The sequence below is a fragment of the Talpa occidentalis genome, unplaced genomic scaffold (genome assembly GCF_014898055.3).
Source record: "Talpa occidentalis isolate TD23 unplaced genomic scaffold, MPIMG_talOcc4v2.1 talOcc4.8, whole genome shotgun sequence".
NCBI classification, from domain to species: Eukaryota; Metazoa; Chordata; class Mammalia; order Eulipotyphla; family Talpidae; genus Talpa; species Talpa occidentalis.
Genome location: NW_023605194.1, coordinates 105017052 through 105030302, shown reverse-complemented (window position 1 = coordinate 105030302; position 13251 = coordinate 105017052). Strand labels below are relative to the sequence as shown.

Genomic DNA, 13251 nt, shown 5'->3' with positions numbered 1-13251 from the left:
ATAGTTTACATGAGGGTTCACCTTTCTTTTGTACATTCTGTGGATTTTGACAAATCCAGCAGTGTCCTGTGTCCACCATTCCAGTGGCACACAGTATAGCTTGACTGCCCTAAACATCCCTGGGCTCCACTTACCCTTTCCCTCTCCCCCAGCTTCTGGCTACTACTGACTTTTTTATTGTCACCATCGTTTTTCCTTTTCCAGAATTATGGTTGGAATCAAACTTTCAGGTTGGCTTCTTTGATTTAACAATATGCATTTAAGTTTCCTCCATGTCATTTTGTGATTTAATAGCTTATTTATTTTTATTGTTGAATCATATTCCATTCTGTAGTTGCACCACACTTTATTAACTTATTCGGCTATGAAGAAAATCTTCATTGCTTCCAAGAAATATGCATCAAATTTTTATCAACTATGTTTTATCCTTTTGTAAGACTGATAGAGTGAATTATCACATGCAGTTTAACAAATAAGCAGGAAATGGAACTTCAGGGGAAGGGGCTATGGACTTGTTTTGGGGTGCGGGGAGGAAATTTCTCTGGAAGATAAATTGGAAAAGGTCATCAAAAATAGTAAAATAAGTGAATTTCTTTCTGCTTGGAAGTTATGTGAGATGGCATCTCTTCACAAGAAAATCTTCAAACAGCACTTTTTTAAATGGGTTTAAGAAGGATCAAGTTTGTACAGAGGCTTCTTTCAGTCAGTGTTCTTAAATTACAAGCAACTGTAATTTGCTTGTAACAGACTGACATTAGCCGAAAAGGGATTTACTGAAAGGTATAGAGTAGAATTGTAGAATCCCTGATAAGGCTAGACATCTGGTTCTAAAAGTGGGCAACAACTGGGGGAAGGTGGGAAGCAGCCAGACCATAGCCTGAATCACACTGGCTGGCGCGGACACCGCTGCCCAGGGCCCTGGACACGGCTGCCTGCTGCTCTGGAATTGCTGACCTGAAATGGTTCCACTGACATTCCTGGCCCTGGCTTAACAACCAGATGTTGCTGCCACCAAAAAGAATAACAGACAAACAAAAAACTTCTGTCTCAACTACCAGCCACAATTCTGGGAGTGCATTTGATTGGCCAATGCTGAGTCATGAGCCTGCATCCTAGTTGCCAGGGAAGCTGGGAGTAAATAATTGAGGGATCCAGTTTCTATGGTGGGAGACAGCTCTTGGCACCAGCAGTCCTCAAAATAGGAAGGGGGCTTCTCTGCTGAGTGGCACTCCCTTCCCTCCTGTGGTTGATTGATATCCACAAAATACATCAAGCATCCTCCTCAAGCTGCCATAGATTTTTGTATTCTTGCCCTTCTTTAACCTCCTGTAATAATTTTGGTTTCACCATAACAGAAATGTAATGCTTTGACACATACTGCTGGTTGGGTATCAAATAAATATTGCCCCCTTCTTTACTAACCAGACACTTTGTTGAGAGAATAGTGTGTCTTACTCAAAAATGCTCCTCTTCCCAGACTCCTTTGCAACTAAGAAGGGTGAAGGGAAACAGTTCTGATGAATGAAATGTAAGTAAAATACAGACTTCAAGGCTTTGGGGAAAGTTTTTACTTTTTTTTAAGATTTATTTTTATTTATGCATACAAGAACTGGGGTGCAGGCCAGAGGTATGGGGGAGTGGTGAGAGGATTCCCCAGAGACAGAGTGGGGAGCCAAACAGGCAGACTGACTGAAACACACTGCTGAGGGGAGCAGCAGGCAAGACAGGGGAGGTCTGCTCCATCATGTGGGTTAGCTCCCTGGCCAAGGATTGAAGTCAGGCTGCAGTGGCTGGTGATAGCTTGGCTGTGCTGAGAGTATATAACCCCTACTCCACCAGGGAGGCCCCTAGTTTTCACTTTCTTAAGAGACAAAGCCCCTTCTTCTTTTCTCTGATGTGAACATAACATATGATGCCCTACTGTAACAAGCATTATGATGAAGACCTGAGTTCTCTCTGGTCTCAAAAGGACTGTCTTACCTGTGGATTTCATATTACATAAGGAAATAAAGTCCCGGTTCAATCAAGTTTTAGTCAGATGTCTGTCACTTGAGCTGAATATATTCTGTGTAGATAAAATTGCCTTGCAGACTTTCTTTTATACACATGTGAGTTTGATCTTGCATTAGTTGTCTATTGCTGTATAACAAAACTGTGTACCCCAGAATGTCATGGCTAAAGAAGAAATATTGACAGCTCACAGTTTCCAGCATCAGTGATCTAGGCGTGGCTTTTTGGGTTCCTCTCGCTCAGTCTCACATGAGGTTGTAGTCAGACTGCTGATCAGGGCTGCATTCTCATCAGAAGGCTCATCTGGGGAAGGGTTTACTTCTGAACTAAGTCCTTTGATTATTGGATTTAGTTCCTTGCAGGCTACTAGGCTAAGGTCTTCAGTTCCTTGAAGGCTGTTGAACTCAGAGCCTTAATTCCTTGATAGCTTTTAGAAGAGGCCTCCTTGTTCCTTCTCTTACGGGTATCTCCACAGCTCACAATATAGCAGCTGCCTTACCTCAGAACAAGTATATGTGAAGAGTCCAAGACAGAAGCCATGGGTATTTTGCAATTTAATTTTGAGGTGCTCTTGCATCACCTCTGCTGCGTTTTGTTCCCTAGAGACAAGTCATTAAATCCAGCATGTACTCAAGAAGAGATTGGGCATGGGTGTAAGTACCAAGAAATAGGGTCATGGGGGCCTTTGTAGACAATACATACAATTTTTTTACTCCTTTCACTTTTTGTGTATGTTCTTTCTTTTCAATTAATTTTTAAATAACTTTATTGAGGAATAATTAGCATATAAAAATTGCTCATTTTTAAGCTGTATAATTTTATAAGTTTTGACATGTATACATTCATCAAATCATCATTACAATCAAGACTTTGAGCATACCTTTCAACCCTAAAAGTGTTTCATGTCTCTCTCCTGTCCATTTCTGCTCCCTGACCCCATCCTGAGGCAACTGCTGATTTCTGTCACTACATATTAGTTCATGTTGCCTAGAATTTCATATAAATGAAATCATGCAGTATGTACTTTTTTTCTTTTTTTCTCAGCATAATGATTTTACGATTTAGCCATATTTGGTCTGTGTTCATTTGTTTTTGTTTTTATTGCTGAGTGGTATTCCATAGCATGGGTATAGGACAGTTCGTTTGTTGATGGACATTTGGATTTTTTGTTTGTTTTATTTTGGGACTATTAGAAATAAAGCTGCTGTGAATATTTGTGTACGAGTCTGTGGATGGACATATGGTTTCATTTATATGGGGTAAGTACCTAGGAATGGATGGTTGGATCAATGGTAAGGATATGTTTGGCTTTTTAAGAGGTCACCAAACTGTTTTTGAATGGCTCATGAAGGTTCCAGCCCCTCCGCAGCTTCATGAGTACTGGGTGCAATGCCCATTCTAAGAACTATAGAGTGACAGAGTGACAGCTTATTGTGTTTTCATTTCCATGTCCCCAGTGACTAATCACATTGAACATCTTTGAATATGCTCATCACTCATATATCTTCACTGATGAGGTGTCTGTATAATCTTTTGCCTTTGATTGGAGTATTGTTTTGTTGAATTTAGACAGTTCTGGGTATACATCCTATGTCAGATAAATGTCTAAATACTTTCTCCCAGAAATAAATGAAGAGTGAGATTTGATATGTCATATATAAAAGGTTGTTAACTCTTGACACTTGATAATTATCTTCAAGGGATTCAAGTGAAAGAAAAGCCAATTTAGTGCTACTTCACTGATCTAACCCTGCTTTATTTTTGCTGAAATTTTAATCTCAATGTCATCATGATACACTTCCCCATGGTTCTGCATCGAGCATCACAATTTGAAGCAACATGAGTTAATGGGAAAAGAAGTAGTTAGAACTCACACATGGATTGGGATCACATCTTCACTTTTTTCTAGCAGTAGGATCTTGGGGAAATATTTTTTTTTAAGATTTATTTATACAAGAACTGGGGTATAGGCCAGAGGCGTGGGAAGATGAGAGGATTCACCAGAGACAGAGCGAATGCAGAACAGGCAGAAGGATCGAAGAACACTACTGAGGGGAGCAGTGGATGAGACAGGAGAGGTCTGCTGTGCCATGTGGGAATCTCCCTGGCCGGTCGGGAATTGAACCGGTGCTGCAGAGGCTGCAGACAGCTTCACAGCAAGGCGCTCAACCCTCTGCACCACCGGGGAGATCCGAAAAAAAAAAAATTTTTTTTAATCCTTAAAACCTCAATCTCCTAATTTCTAAGAGAGATTATACTTACTTCACAGGGTGTGGTGTAGATTAAGTGATTGGTGTGAAGTGCCTGGTGCACATAGGTGTTCAACAGATGGTAGCCACGGACCCAGCCATGTTAGTATTCACCCTGGAGTCTATAGTGTAATCTTATTTGTTCAGTCAGAACAAATATTTGAGGGAATACTATGTGCATTTATCAGACACTGGAGGTAGTTTGAAAGTGGAGAAGTCAAGGTTCATGCTTCATGGGAAAGAACTGGAAGCATACATCAATATTAAGATACATACACACAAGAGTGAAATGAAGAGAGAAAAGTGTGAGTGGCTAATAGCCTGCATGAATGGTGGAGAATAAAGATATTGTAAGAGATTTATATGAAGAAAGAACACATTCAGCTAGTGTTGAATTTGAACCATATTGTAACTTCAAGATTCCTCTGAGGAATCAGTTTATTCAACATACTACCAAAGTAAATGTTAACTTCCTTTGAGGTTCATGTTAATTACTTCCAGAGTCGAGAGAGAGAGAGAGAGAACACTTAATTTTCTTTTTTTTGTTCATCATTCTGTTCTGATTTGGTTCTGCCAGTGATTCCAATTAGGTGCAGGAATGTACTTGTCTGTTGAGAATGGACATTCTTATAGTAGATCAGAAAATTGAATCAGGAAACATTTTTTCCCCCACTCCTTGCCTTTAGGTTGTATGTGTTGATCATTATTAAAGACAGTCTAAAGATCTCATGGCTATAACTTAAGTTTCTCTTTAACATTTTCTCAGATAGCAAACAAGCCATCCACTGTGTGTGGGTTGCATTAACTGCTTCTGCAGATATTTACTGTGTGCCTGCTCTGTGCATGCACCGTGCTGAGTTCTTTGGGCAGTATAAAATTAATAGAATATGTGTTTCATGTAGTGATAATTTACACTTTCCTTCCTAAGGCAAGATAAATGCCTTACACAGTTAATTGATTTTTTTTTTTAAGATTTATTTATTTATACAAGAACCAGGGTACAGGTCAGAGGCGCAGGAGGGTGAAAGAATTCACCAGAGACAGAGCAGGGAGCAGAACAGGCAGATGGACCAAAGAAGACACTGCTGAGGGGAGCACCAGGTGAGACAGAAGAGGTCTGCCGCGCCACGTGGGTATCTCGCTGGCCAGCCGGGAATCGAACTGGGGTTGCAGAGGCTGCGGACAGCTTCACAGCATGGTGCTCAACCCACTGTGTCACCAGGGAGGCCCAGTTAATTGATTTTTTAGAAGACACAGTTAATTAACTTTATGAAAAGTTAGCTATGTAAGATTTAATTTATGTAAGATCAGTACCAAATACTGTCTTTGTTGTGGGTGCTAATTGTCACGAGTTTAGAGGATGGCAAGATTTTTATAAATCTATGCAATTAAGGAAGACTTCTTTTTTTTTAATAATAAATTTTATTTTTATATTCCCCATACAATTGCAACCCCCCCATTTTGATCCCAATCCCTCCCCTTCCGCCCCCCACCCCCCAAAAAGTGTCTCTGGTTCATAGTTTTTTGTAAGGAAGACTTCTTAGAAACACTTACTTTGAGCCGAAAGTTGAACAGATCTTGTTGAATTTAGAGATCCCCAAAGGGGAGAGAGGGAGCCGCAGCTACCGACACTGATCATAACAGCCAGAGCTTACTGAGTGCCTTCATCAGGTGCAGTTTTAAAAACTTGTGGACTGCTGTTAGAAAATATCACAAGCTTGGAGCTTATTAGAAACCATATTTGTTTCTCACAGTTCTGGAGACTGATGGGCGGCGCCTCTCCGGGTTCCATTTTTGCTGTTTCCTCTCATGGTGGAAGGGTCTGGCATCTCTGGAGTCTCGTTTATCAGGCCTGAGTCTATTCTTGAGGGCTTTGCCCTCGTGACCTAAGCACCTCCCAAATGGCCCACTTGCTAATACCATTACCTTTGGGGGGTTAGGATTGCAACATGAATTTTGGAGAGACAAAAGCATTCAGACCACCGCAGCACTTTTGCATGTTTTCTAACATTTGATTCTTAACAACTTCATGGGGTAGATATTGTTACTAACTCCATTTTATATATAAGAACACAGAGGCACCAAGAGGTTAAATAACTTGCCTATGGTGACTATGTTGGTAAAGTGGGATACAAGTCCAGACATTCTGTCTCTATAGTCCTTGCTCATAAGCACAGATAAACAAGATGTTAAAGCAGATTACATTCATTGGGTAGTTGATGACCAGCTTGTAAAGAATATGCAATATTTTGTTGTCTAGCAATGGGAAAATAAGGTTGAAAGTTACATTAAGACCATATTCTGAGATGTGTCAGTGGTTGATTGGATTTCATCATGTACACCGAGCAGGGGAAGTTGAAATTTTCCTTTAGAATATTTTTATTATTTTTGCTGATGTGAACTGTTTTTTTAAAAATTAGGTGATACACTTAAATAGTATCGTTACATTTTGGTATTAAGCAAAAATGTTTTCTCCCCTCTCTTTGTTTAAGAGCTTGTTAATGTTGCTGAGAATTATTTAAGGTGTAGTAACTTATTTCTGCAAGACTGAAATAAATATTTGGGTTGGGTAGAAGAAATAGTTGTTAAACTAGCTTGTCTAAATAGTTGTGACACAGATGCATTCCTGAGGCCTTTTCACATAAATTAATAACTTTAATGAGCAAGAAAGCTTTATGTGGAGATGATAAAAGTGGTAGGGCATGTTTAAATCTGCTAGTTCTTCTGAAATACATGTAAATACTCTGGGGCATTTGGAGGATACTAGAAGTGGCCATTTTGCCTCAACAGGGAACAGAAATGTCCACATCTTTTTCTCATAGGTCTTTGTCATGAATTTTTATATAACCTAAAAATAAATTATCTCTGGGATCTCCCAGGTGAAATGGCACTTTTCTAAATCCTGAAGAGTGTTTAGAACTCATTGAAGGTGAAGAGATGGTTTTTTTCTTCTTCATAACTATTTCAAGAGTTTTGGCTGAAACTTGATGATTTTTCCCGTATGATAATGATTTTAGTCACTAGTCTTAATGAAGCCTTTCACTGATTCAGAGAATTTTATTAGCCAATCTCTGTAGTAGTTTTCAACTGCTTTTTATTTAGTGAAAGGGTCAGAATTATGGAAATTACTTTATCTTGTTTTCTTGTTCTGCTGAGATCTTCCATAGTTCTTCATCCAAGTTCTGTTTGCAGGCCATTTTACTTGTGAAAGGTAGTTTGGGAGATGGATTTTCTAGCAGCTAATGATAAGCGTTACACTTTGAAATCCACACTGAGCTGGCTTTTAGACGTAGTGGATTAGTTTTGGGAGATGCTTATAGATTCTTTTAGGATTGTTAAAAAATTTATGTATTTGCCAAGTTTTTAGAAATGAGTGTATTGAGTTCTTTACCATGAAAACTACGTGAATAAGACCCCTTACTGGGTTGTATGAACAATTTGAAATGTTTCTGAATGAAGATAGACATTCCCCTTACTGAAACTCATTCAGTTCCATACTGCTCAGGAATGCTTGCTGCGGCAGCCTTGTGGCTCATGAGGAAAACTTAGAGATTGATCATGTAGTTCCTGTTCTCAAGGACGGCACAGGCTGGTGAGACATGCGTCCATGCATCATGGTGATATGCTCCCTGCGCAGTGTTGGCGAAGACAGGCACAGAGAGGCTGAAAGGAGTAATTCTGCTGAGGGAAGCCTTTACAGTTAAGGAAGGAGACAGCGAAGCAAGTTCTGGAAAGGTTGGGAGTTCATGAGGGAGTTGTGATGGAAGGGCCTCTGGGTGCAGTGCCCCACATGCCTGTGCAGGACAGCAGGTGGGCTCCAGGCTCAAGCCCAACCTCTCCCATTTAGTAGAAACCTCTTATCAGATGGTTTTAATATTCCTACTGCATAGCATAGTTATGGAAATTGAATGTGTTTCCTATGACTGCTGACACCAGTGACTAGTACATTGTGAGTAATTTAGCTTTTGGCACTATGGATTATATGCAGAGAGCAGTGTGTGTAAAGTACGTAATGTGTGAGAGAGAATTCTAGTTGTTTTGTAACACTCGGTTGTACAAGGGACAGCTGGCTATAACTTGATTGTTAGCAGGTGCTGATAAGAAAGAACTCTATGTACCTCTGTTGAAGAATTTTGAGTAGGGACGTGAGACAATCAGAGCCTTATTTTAGAAAGAGGCTCTGTTGACAGTGTGGAGGATTCTCGAGTGTGTGCTGTGAAATTGTTCAGCTGGATGGTGAAGACTGAGCTAAGACTCTGGCCCTCGGGTTGGAGAAGATATAGACTGGGGAGAAGTTTAGGAGGTAGAGTCTGTTATCATCGGTGCACACATTGACTCTACCAAACTCAGATTTTAAATTAAACACTAATTTTTATTGAAATAGAGATTTTTCTCTTTGTTGCCTGTCTGTGTGGATGGGACACATGCTTTCAGTCTATAGTCTGAAGGTCAAGGTCAGGATAGCATGGATGCAAGTGATAATGTTCTTTGACATATTTGTAAGATCCTTACAGAGCCAATACAGATACTCAGGTCACAAGTTCACATATGCAAAAATTAAATGTAATTTCAAATTTGAGCTCATTCACTGGTAGTAAAAACGTCAGTCGCTCAGAGATTTCTCGATAAATTAAGGTAAACTCAACCAGTTTTTCATTCCTCCCTCCTCAGTGGCCCACCTTCTCTTCAGGGTGAGCCTCTCAAGCCTGGCTAGCCAGGAATGGTGTTGGCAAGGATCCCGGGGTTAGTGTTTGTGTGGGCTGGGTCTAATGAGATTTACACCGTCTTCTATCTGGTGCTCAGATATGTCAAAGGGCCTGCTTTGTACCCCTCTTTCAGTGGTGTGCACAGTAGCTGCAAGGCTGCCTCCTCTCCGGGTTCCAGACGTGAAGTCCTAAGTTTTCTCTCTCCCTCTATCCTTCAGATTTTCTAGGGATTTTGTAGCTTAGCTCCTCCTCCTGCAGTTGGAACTGATCCTACTCCACCACAGTGGATGGGTCAGGCCCTTATCATCTATAGAATGGCCTGGAAGAGGGGACAGGTCTGTATCTCCAAAGTAATTTTATATGCTTTCCAGATCTCCATCTTGATCTGAATATGTCTAAGTAAATAAAAAAGTTGACGCTGTCACTTCCTTAGTTCACCATCTTCTCATTGAAAGATGAACACTAGCTCTGTTCCCAGTACATGTAACTCATCCCCTGCTGTCAGTTATCCTTACTTAGATTTTCTAAACTTGCACTATTTCACTGTGGTCTTTTCTAAAATACTAAATAGGCCTTGTTTTAGATTCATGTCTCTGACTTTATTCTTGTTACATTTTAAATTACTTTTCCCTGTTCTTTTTTAAATAAGTGTATGTTTTTCTGTAAAGATTTTTGTAGTAGAGAAAAATACCTCAAACCCAGGCAACCACCTTTGTCCTATGAGGGTCCCTAGGACGGTCCCTTCCCGTCCTGCCCTGCACATTCTGCCCGGGACATTCCATCTTATCTTTTATCTCCCGTGTAGCTCCTGCCACTCCTGCACACTCGTGATTCCCCGGATTTCTCGCCTGTACTTCTGAACTGAGCTCCACACTCAGGGACTCAGCTCCTGGACATACAGCTTTCAACATCACCTCGAGTGGCCACAGGCAGCGGGTGTTTGTTATGTGCACAACTCAGCTAGTTACCCAGACCTGCGCCTCTGTGTCTTCCAGATCCTGAAACTACTATCCACTCAGTCTCTACCTGGTAGTTATTTTGGGCTTTTTTCTCTCCTTTTCCCACATCCCATTGGTTCCACATGGCTGCTGAGTCCACACGCTGCTGCCTCGCAGGCCTCTCCCTCCCACTCCACCCTCACTGCCACCGTCTGGGCTCGTTATCGCTGCTTCAGAATTCTGAATTAGTGTCTTCACCGGTCTCCCAGTGCAGTCTGTTTTCTCCTGTCGGCTATAGTAGTTATCTTTAATGCCCTTTAGGTGGTTTCCCAATCTTGAATAATAAAATGCAAATTCCTCAGCCTGACTTGAAGACTCTCTGTGATGGAGCTCATGCCGCTGGCCCTTCTCTAACCTTGCACACGAGTTATACCAGACTGTTTATAGCTTCCTGAATACATTTATTTCTTTATGTCTTTACATACTATGCCTGGCTGCTTCTCTTTATTTATGTAGTAAACTACAACCTTCCATTAGCCAGAGACAAATAGCCATTAAGATGCATCTCAAAAATCTTTTCCTCTGGGAAGACTGCATCTTCTCCTCAGCAGAGTTTAGTACTTCTTCGTGCTATGATTATCTTAAGTATATTTCTTTTACAGAGTGAAGTTTTTATGTGCCTGATTTCCATGGTAGACATTCTTGAGGGCAGGAATATCTTAATCATGTTTTATCCTCAGCATGGAATGCAGTTGTTGAGACGCGTAGAGACATAATAAATGTTGAATAAAAGCATAAATCAAAGGCATTGCCTAATTTCTGTCCCAACTGGTGTGTATTTGGTCTAGGAGCCTTCCTCCCTGGCCCATAGCTTTTCCTTGCTGGCCAGCCCACTACATAGAACAGTAAAGATGTTTTCCAGAAGTAGACACAGTAATCTCAATGTTTTTTAAAATTCAGCCTCAGCAATAAATATATGTATATGAATAATATATAGGAATAATCAAGGACAAATTTTAAACTTTGATTTCCTTTTTCCACCCCTTTACCTGAATTATGTTTTACTGGACACTAGCTCAGCTTTACCCAAATTAATTCTGAGAAATGGTTATATAAAAGGTGTTACTTAAAAGAAGGTCAAAGGAATTGAGAGATCCTGGATTAACAAAGATAGTCTAGTTTGAGTTCTCAGAGCATAGGCTGGTATGCATTGCAACATACTTGACCCATTTTTATGAGGGATTCATGTTCCATGAAACACGCTTTTGGAAATTGTGCCCAAGCTTACAGACTTCTTTCAGTAAATAAGGCTATTTACTATCTTTTAACTACCTTCTTATCCCCAGAGCTGGTGTGTATTCTGTGATGCCTGAAACAATCTTGCCAGTTGGTAAAACATATTCTAACTTGTTCAAAGCTGTGCTGATTAAATATGCGTGATTAAATATACCCATGTGGAGTCTCTCAAAGAGCCCGGCCCATAATTCCTTAACATTAACAACTCCCCCATACCAGGCACTTAGGGAGAGTAGTCAGCTCCCTATTAGCATGTGCGCCAGTCTGTGTTGTGGAATATACATCTGTTCTCTCCACCCATTTGGCATACTTTGAATTGTTATTTCTAGCAAGTAAGAACTTTGAAAGCCACAACCCTACATAGTCTGGCTTTTTAAAATACTGACATTCATGTTTTTCTATAATAAATTTATTCATTGTAGAAAAAAAGAAAATTAAATTGTAATTCTATCAATTCAAAGGTAATTGCTATTGACATTTTGATGCATATTGTTTTTATATGTATGCATCAGGATATTTGCAGCCTCAAATGTCAGAAAAGTAGATCTAAATTGGCTTAAATAAGAGATGTTTGTTAATTTATGTAAGAGGTTTGGGATGGACTTTGTCATGATCAGTTCATCTTACCACTTTGATACCTCTTTGCGGGAAATACTACACTGATGTCACAGTGTGGTCACCCCCTTGATAGCTGAGATCTGAAATGGTGTCCCTGACTTTTTTTTTTTTAGTTTGAAACTTTTTATTTCCTTTTCCACACTAGCTACTATAGCTACTTTGTCTCCCCATGACAGTGTCCAAAACAGGAAGAAAAATGGACTTTCTTCTCTGTCTCTTCCTTTTTATCTGAAAGGAAAATGCCTGAAGACCCTCTTTCCAAATGGCCTTCTTTTTCTGTCTCATTGGCCAGGTGAGCTTCATGGTTACACTGGAAGCATCTACCCTGTCGTGTTCTTCCCCTAGGCTGGGAAGGCACCCTTTCTCTCTGAACACCTTGCCACCCAAATCAGAACGGAAGGGGAAGGAAGGCTTGGGAGAGGCACCTGATGCATACAGACTTTTATCTGTATGCATTCCTTGAATTGAGTTTCCTTTTATTGAATATTCTTATTGTCTGCATCTCAGAGAATCAGGAATTAAATATATATTTGTTGAGATTGGGTGACTCATGGTAGTTAATATTGCAATAGTGAAATTTGCATGAATTTTTACTATAAGGCCTAAGGTTTTAGAGATTTATTTTTTAAATTTGTTCATTTTACTTTTGTAGGTAGCTTTGCACCAGACTTCTAAACCTCCCCCCAGGAGTTACTCTATATTGCTGTTGGAGCCTCTTGCTGGGTGTGTTTGAAAAGCCTGACTCTAGAACTGTAGAATTCCCAGTACATCCCCAAAACACTCTTCTGTGCTTCACATGAGTTCAGGGTTTGTGATGGCCATTCTTCTTAACTATTTTCTTCCCAAATCAACCAGCTGGGAAAAGATTTGCTTCACGAAAAGCTGAATCCAATTTTGATGTCCTTGCCACAGGTGGTGACAGTTTTAAAGCCATGTGTGTCCTTGGTTTCCTGGAATAACCCAATTTCACTTTTTGGCCTGTTTTGCCCTCAGAAAGAATATCAAAATTATGCATTTGAATATTTCAGTATTCATAATGTCACTGACTACTTTATGCATTTAGAGTTTCACAAAGATAGCCCCATTGTTGGGTACTTTTGTGTTATTGTTCAAAGTATGGTTCTGACTTGATCAAAGGGGATGGTAAAAGGTTACAAGATACATGAGCCCAGCTATATGACTTTCTTGAAAAGACAAAACTATAAAGCAATGCAGGGATTAGTGGTCTCCACAGATTGGGGAGATGACTAGGCAGAGCGCAGAGGATGTCTGGGCATGAATATTCCGAGATACCATAATGCTGGGTGCATGTCGTTCTATGTTTGTCACAGCCCATGAAATAGACAGCCCTGAGAGTAAGCCCTAATATAAGCTGTGGGCCTCGGGTGATGATGATGTGTGGATGTAGGCTGATCTGTTGTAACAAGTGTACCG

General features: G+C 40.3%; 1 protein-coding gene across 1 annotated transcript in view; it reads left to right on the top strand.

Annotated features, from left to right (window-relative positions):
• The window catches only part of MND1 (meiotic nuclear divisions 1), a 47163-nt gene that overhangs the window by 13120 nt on the left and 20792 nt on the right, over positions 1 to 13251 (top strand). The window lies entirely within an intron of this gene.